The sequence below is a fragment of the Lepeophtheirus salmonis genome, chromosome 14 (assembly GCF_016086655.4).
Source record: "Lepeophtheirus salmonis chromosome 14, UVic_Lsal_1.4, whole genome shotgun sequence".
Lineage (NCBI taxonomy): Eukaryota > Metazoa > Arthropoda > Copepoda > Siphonostomatoida > Caligidae > Lepeophtheirus > Lepeophtheirus salmonis.
The window spans coordinates 17,255,110-17,262,344 of NC_052144.2; the positions used below are offsets into that span (position 1 = coordinate 17,255,110).

A 7,235-nucleotide genomic window follows, 5' to 3' on the forward strand; every position below is an offset into this window, starting at 1 on the left:
CATGTCCTTGAAACCCAAAAAAATGGTTACCACAAATTAGTACAAATTTTAACCATAAATCATGGAATCAGAGTTTCGAATTTTCAATTTATGTGTCACCCAGGAAGAATTAAGTTTTAATGTTCCGAAAAGAACGGTCTAATCGTTTTGTTTACTTTTGTGCTATGATTATTTACTTCGATCTAAATATTTGTTCCTTCCTTTTAAAATAAAAACCTATCACTAACAGCATGGCATGCAATGTGGAGTCATTCAGGAAGTTGATTTTCTTAAAATCTATTTGGCAGTGACTGCATTTCTCACTCGTGTCTGTAATAATAAATATATAATTTTAAATATTATTCATTATTTTAAAAATAGTTACTAACTTAATTGAGTCTTTCCTATCAATGAAGAATATCCCCTAATATGTGGTACAATAAATATTGATCCTTAGAATAATAGCTTTCTCTATGCATAGAATGAAGGAACTCTAAAATGATATGAAGACAACCAATTCTGAAGACCATCGAAATCATCAGAGAAAATTAAAAAAGACCGTCTCCATATACATATATATATTTATAAATTAGATACAAAAAAGCCGCAAGTCTTACCATGACAGAAATTTCTTTTTTATTCAAGTTAAAAGAAGACTATCGAAGATTATCTGTTGATAAAGTTGCAAATAATTTGAAAACATATTCATCAAATATTTACTATACGGTAAAAACATTTCAGCATTGAGATGTACATATATGCATTATATGACTATTTTTAATAAGTATTTATAAAACAGCATAATAAACCGATCAGTTTTATTATGAAGTGTTATTTGTTTGTCCAAAATATAAGTTTTTAATGTTTCAAAAGATATTTCTTTTTTTTTTTTTGGGGGAATAAGGGGCTTTGGGACCCATTTTCATTTTTTTACAACTTTTTTTAAACATAAAATAAACTTGTTCTTATAAAGTATTATACAGTTCTTTTATTAAAATTGAAAAGTTTTGTTGAATATACACTTAAATCGGGCAGCGTCAAAAAATCGTACACAAGAAAACGATGAGAGGCTCAAACTTTAAGCATAAGATTATGGGATGTGATCACTCCTTATGATTTATATTTCATTTAGGATAACAAGCCCTAATGTCCCTATTAATAGTTACAGCACTGAATTCATACTAATTCATTACACCGGTTTCTTTATATAATAATAGCTATTATATAATCCTTTTATTCATGTAAGTTCATCCATGGGGAAGTTTACATTGATATTTTATAGAAAGTATCCTATAGAATAATGTATTGTGAGTAAGCATTCATTATAACACGTTAAACGATATTTCTTTATTGATTGAACGCTTACACAGCAATATTTCCATGATATATATATTCACCTCTCTTTATTATCAATATGAATGTAAGGACTATGGGTTCCAGAAAAGATAGATTTATGAAGATATAAAGATTTGCTGTCTTGACATTTTTTTCTTCCCATCTAAATATGTTCATTAACTTCAACTTTAGCATGTGCAAATTTAAGGTAACAATATATACAGCGTACGGCCGTTGTTTAACAACAAACTTTGAGCACCTGCAACAGCTTTGCATAGGTAGTTTTGGAGGCTAGCCAGAAGTGTTTGTTGTCAGTTAAAGAAAATGACGTCGGTCAACGAAGTTCTTATTCCCCAATCGTGGTAGAGGGAGAATGTCCTTTTTTCGATCCACGCAAAATGAGACAATATTGAGATTACAAATTAATTAAACCTTTACAACTTGAAAGAGTTGGGAGGTGATATACATCAACAACAAAGGGTGTTGATCACAAGATAAGGTCAAACTTGCAGAAGGATCTGTTTTTTTTTGTAAATTTGCAAAAAAATCATTGTTGATGTGCCATCCAAATTGATAAGGGTCATAGTCAGGTATCTCAACTGTTCTTAAAGGCTTATCAGGAAGTGTGTGACAGATAATTTGCAATACAAATCATGCAAAATACGAAGAGCTCAACTTCTGAGAGAAAAGATATACGTTGACCTGATTGTCAGCAATTGTTTGAGTTTGTTGGACCTAGTGTTAAAATAATTAACTAAAAATCGCTTGAGGTCGAGCTTACTTCCCTCTCCAAAGCAAAGAGTTACAGAATTCCAAAGACTAGCCGATTTATAATAAAAGCTATCCTTTAAAATGGTTTTGGGAGGTAGGTGGTGATGTGAAGAGTGAGTATCGTTTCATGATAGAATTAGCCTTTACTTGGTTTCTAGGGTGGAGGAGATAGGTTTATTTTTTTGTTTAAAATTTTGTAGAGCAACATCCTGAATAGCACGTCTCAAGTATAAAGAGACGGTGATGCTATGTCTTTTTATTTGCCTTCATAGTTCTCGTTATTTCCCAATTAAGTAAAAAATGACACAAACTTAGCCTTCACCTTTTCGAAGAATTTAATCAGATAGATTCTGGAGGGATTCCAGATCCTTACATTAAGATGGGGGTGGGGTATATAAGGCTTATAAAGTTTCACTTTGAACAAAAGTTTTTGAAACTTCTTTTAGTAATTCCCAAGTTTCAATTGGCCTTCCTTATAATATAGTTTATAAGCTTCTTAAATCTCTGATCAAAAAGGAAGTAAGTTCCTAAGTCTACGCAAGCGTTAATAAACAACGCAAGATGGCGCCATTATCCTCGGTTATGTAAACAAACTACTAATAAGTAAACAACAATCATATACTAAATAATTTATATTGAAAAATGAGAACCATGTAAATGAAAAAAATCCCTAATTAATTACATTTAATGTGGAATAATTTACAATGACTGCAATAATTAAATAATTAATGAAAAACAACAAAAGTTAGAATAAACACTGAATAAAAATGGATATTGCTATAACATCGGATAAAAACAGAAAGTGAAAAAAAATATAGTCTAACTGCATAGGCTTAAATTTGGGTTTTGCAATTGACTCATAGAGTACAATTCTATATGTGTACACAAATAATCATAAAAATATAGTCGTTATTGATATTTAGATTGAATGAAATATCTATGGATACAGGTACAAATATTTATATACTATAAATTGTACAGATATATTCACTCAGTGACTAAGGGATTCCAAAAACTGCATCATAATTGTATCTAATCAATTATTATAAAAAGGGATCGTTTGAAGCAGTGTTTCTCAAACTGTATAGCCAGCCAGGGCGGATTGTAGAGTGAGCTGGGTATATGCTAAAAATTTAAAGGGCTATTTTCGTTAACGGTTAATTTTGATCTTGTTTTTTTTTTTAAAGTAAGGGTATAAAGTCCCAAAATTTTGACGCCCTATCTAACTATCTTTGCCGATGACGTCATTCCATATATCAGCAACGAATTCAATTGGGAAGCTAAGGCATTTATTAAAACATTCTGTTCTATAGAGGGTGCTTTAAAATGTAGTACTTTTTCAGGGACGGGATGTGGAAGGAGTCCTCAACAGCATCAAGACGGAACATGTTGAGGACCAATCTAGTCATCTCATAAAAGGAACAGTTCAATTTTTCAACTGCGCTTAATGAATTTGATTTATTTAATTTTTGGGCCTTGTTATAGTAAAAAAAGTTTCAGAAACACTGTTTAAAAAAAAAAAAAATCTGAAAATGAAAGTTAATTTCCATCAAATATTTAAATAATACTTACAAATTCACCATTTATAAATTAAATATCTATAAATACAATTTTAGAATATAATCTTATAGTGTTTACTTTTTCAAAAAATGTTCACGTTTTTTTTTTAAAAACACATAAATACTTTGATAAGATCTATACGACAATCTTAAAAAGAGAGATAGCTATTTTTTAAATTCTAAATTCGATTTTCAATGACTCATAAAAAAAGTATTTTGTTGTGCTCCTCGGCTATTGAAAAAAATGGTAGGAAAAAAAATCAATCTCCGAGATTTTTTTTTGAATTTTTTTTTAAGGGAATTACTATAAATTCTTGAGAAACTATCAAGGAAAACGAATTAAACTTTTTGATTGACAAGAAAAGCTGGGCTTGGAATCCAATCAGATTCTTGCAAGTCAAGAAATCATACAAATACCAAGGTAATTTGGCTAGGGGCTACTGGATATATTACAAAATTGAAATAATTGAAAAGTACGAAAGAGGAAAACACAAATAGTCATTTGGTGTCTAATGCTACTTCTAACAAATAATAAAATCTAATTTGGATGGAATATTCCTGGATGAGCTCAAAAATAGGAAGACATAATAATTAACATGCAATGTACAATAATACATAATACAAGTTGATATAAAAGGATATGACGTTAGAGAAGTAATTTAAAAAAAAGATGGATGACTCGTATTTGCATCAATGGCATGCTTCCACATTACTCCTATATATATTATAATAGCAAGTAGAAAACCAATGGATATGGAGAGAAAGATGGTATTAAATTTGATTGAACCCTCGAAACAGGGCTTCGTATTGATGAGCTCCGGGCTCAATTTAAGTTGTTCCTCTGTAAAAAAAAAAAAAAAAAAAAAAAAAAAAAAAGACGATAAAGTAAATTAAATATTGTATGACAAAAATAATGCGTGAAATAAAATTTACTTAAAAATATTGAGGAAAAAAGTTGGATGATAAAGTGAATGTTTGTTTTGGCATTGTGAGTTATTGGTGAGTGGGAAAATTGAAAGTAGACATATCTAAAGAAAGAGGAGGCAAGACAGTTGAAATAATAATAGAACAAAAAAAAAAAAAAAAAAGTATGAATCTAAATTTACACAACCTCAATCAAAAGATAAAAAGGGCAATGACTAGGAATGATACTTTTCTAGATACCAAGGAGAGTAAAATTGTAATTTCAGTAAATATCCCATTAAAAAAATAAAAAAATGAATCCCTTAATTGTAAATTTGAGTTGTGGGGGATTGATGTATCATGTATAAAGCGCCATCTATGTAAAATGAACTATAAAAAATGTCAATAACATATTAGGTGTACGGATTTTTTACCTTTAATGTATCTCATGGCAATCAAAACAGTGCTTCTTGCATAACAGTCGGACACATTACTAAAGCCGTCTTTGGGAAAATAATTAATTTTTTCTTTACTTATTATAATGATTTAAAAAAAACTATATCATTATAATTCAATTCCGATTTTTTTTTTTTTTTTGAAGGGAAATTGCTTTATTAAGATTATAAAATTGGACACTGCACGTAAAAGGGTTAAGAACCACTGCCTTAGAGTCTCTTTCGATATACATGACTCCAATAACATTAAATTTATAGAATCTTTTGTATTGATTAACAGAAATTGGTACATTATGTTACACATCATAGATAGGGTCGAATGTGTACGATTCAAATTATGTTCATTTGATTGTAGACAACGAATTGATTAAAACACCAAGTCCCCCTCCCCCAATTTTATACAAAATTCAAATTGTAAAATGTCAAATAATAAATTACATCATTAATAAAAATAAAAATATTTGTGATAACTCTTCAGAGGTAGAAAGGTTTTATTAATACATATATAGTAGAAATATAATTGCTTTTATAGGTACGATTTGAACATAATATGTATTATATTTTTTTAAAAGTAAAAGAAAAACAAAATTTAATTAAAAAGTCCCGAATGAAAGACATAAATTCTAATGAAATCAAAATATGCTACATGCAGGGATTTCATATTAAAAGAAAAGCTTAAAAGGCCCTGAATTATTATTAATTATAATTATTATGTACTTTAAAGTTACTTTTTAATTAAAATAAGGCTCAAGTTGGTGAAATCAAGGCTGCCACTATTTTGACAAATATTTGACAATTTAGATGGACTGTTTTTCATTTTTTTTTGTTTTTTACAAATCCCAAATTTGATAAATAAAATCTTAGAAGATAACTGAAAATAAAATTTAAAAATCTTAATCTTTTCGATTATTTTTTTTAAGAAAGACACATTTTTGATTACATCACATTGTTCATTTCAAAATTGTGACACAACAGGAAAAAATTATTCACAAAAACGTTTTCTTTTCGACAGCAACCTTTTAGTCACTCCCCCCTCCCCTCTCGTATTCACATCCCTGTGTGGGACATAAATGTAAATGATTTATGCAGTACCGATAGCAATACGAACTTGATTCTTGGAGATCCTATCTTCCATCAGCTTCTTGGATCGGAGATATTTATTATGAATAAAGGGATCAAAGGTGCGATCAAATGGGGGAATGTTATAAACGCACTTATCACTATGGATCTCACAAACATTTCTTTTTTGTCGGGCACGCTTATTAGCGGCCATTTGACTTATAATGGCAGCCATGGTTGTTCTCTTGAGAAGTACTTAAAGTGGCGGTGAGGGAAAGTGAAGTGAGATAAAATTATTAAATTCACATCCCTCTTGAAAAGGGTATTTTGCTAACATCAAATCTATGTACCCACTAAAAATGATCCTCAAAGAACATGTGCGGGGAAAAGAGGAGTGTTGTGAGATTATATTTGTAAGAAGAAAATCAGTATTTTTGGAAGAGGACGCTCCGTTGTTTGTTCTGAAGAGGAAGGGAGAGAGAGCTGTTAAGACGGACCTCAGTACTCACTACTCATTGAATTAAGAAAAAGGTTTTCATTATCCTCGTATGTTTGAAGGGATGGAACAGCAGAAATAAACAAATACATTAGTCGTCATATCATGCCTCGGTATGAGCACTTAATAAATCATATAAAGTGCAAAGAAATATAACTACTGTTCATAACAGATATGTATTATGATGATACTGAGAGGTTATCACCTCTCAGGGGCGCCTGTAGTATTATATTGGGAGGGGGAGGGATTTTAGTAAGGTTTTTTTTTCAAAAACTTTCTAAAATTTAAATTCTCCACTACATAAATTGATCGAATGACCTTTTTATAGAAAATAAATCCTTAAAAATAATTTCTTCCCCTTGTTTTTTTAATATATACTTTTCTTTCAGAGCGATATTTTTTTCAAAAGTTCCTCCACGGGGTAAGGTTTCAGCCCCTCCATCCCATCTCCAACTTTAAAACATTGTAGCGACAAGAAAAACAATTGATCAATATTTTTACATGTTTTTTTTTCTTTTGCCTGCTAGGAGCGTCAAATAACTAACTAGACAATCTCCATGAATTCATCATTTTAATTGAATAAACAGGGTAAACTCTGCTAAGAGAAGAAAAAGTTGCATAAGGTAAAATGATAAGGGACGTAATCTGTGGTATCATAAAAAGCCACATCTTGCGTGT

The 7,235-nt window shown here is 30.1% G+C and overlaps 1 long non-coding RNA gene across 1 annotated transcript; it reads right to left on the reverse strand.

Moving 5' to 3' along the window:
• Positions 1-2,704: 2,704 nt before the first annotated feature.
• On the reverse strand, positions 2,705-6,442 carry LOC121129552 (uncharacterized). The gene is made up of 2 exons (XR_005868449.2): positions 6,111-6,442; positions 2,705-4,485 (listed from the first exon to the last, which is right to left on the reverse strand). It is a non-coding gene; the product is annotated as an uncharacterized lncRNA (long non-coding RNA).
• Positions 6,443-7,235: the final 793 nt, after the last annotated feature.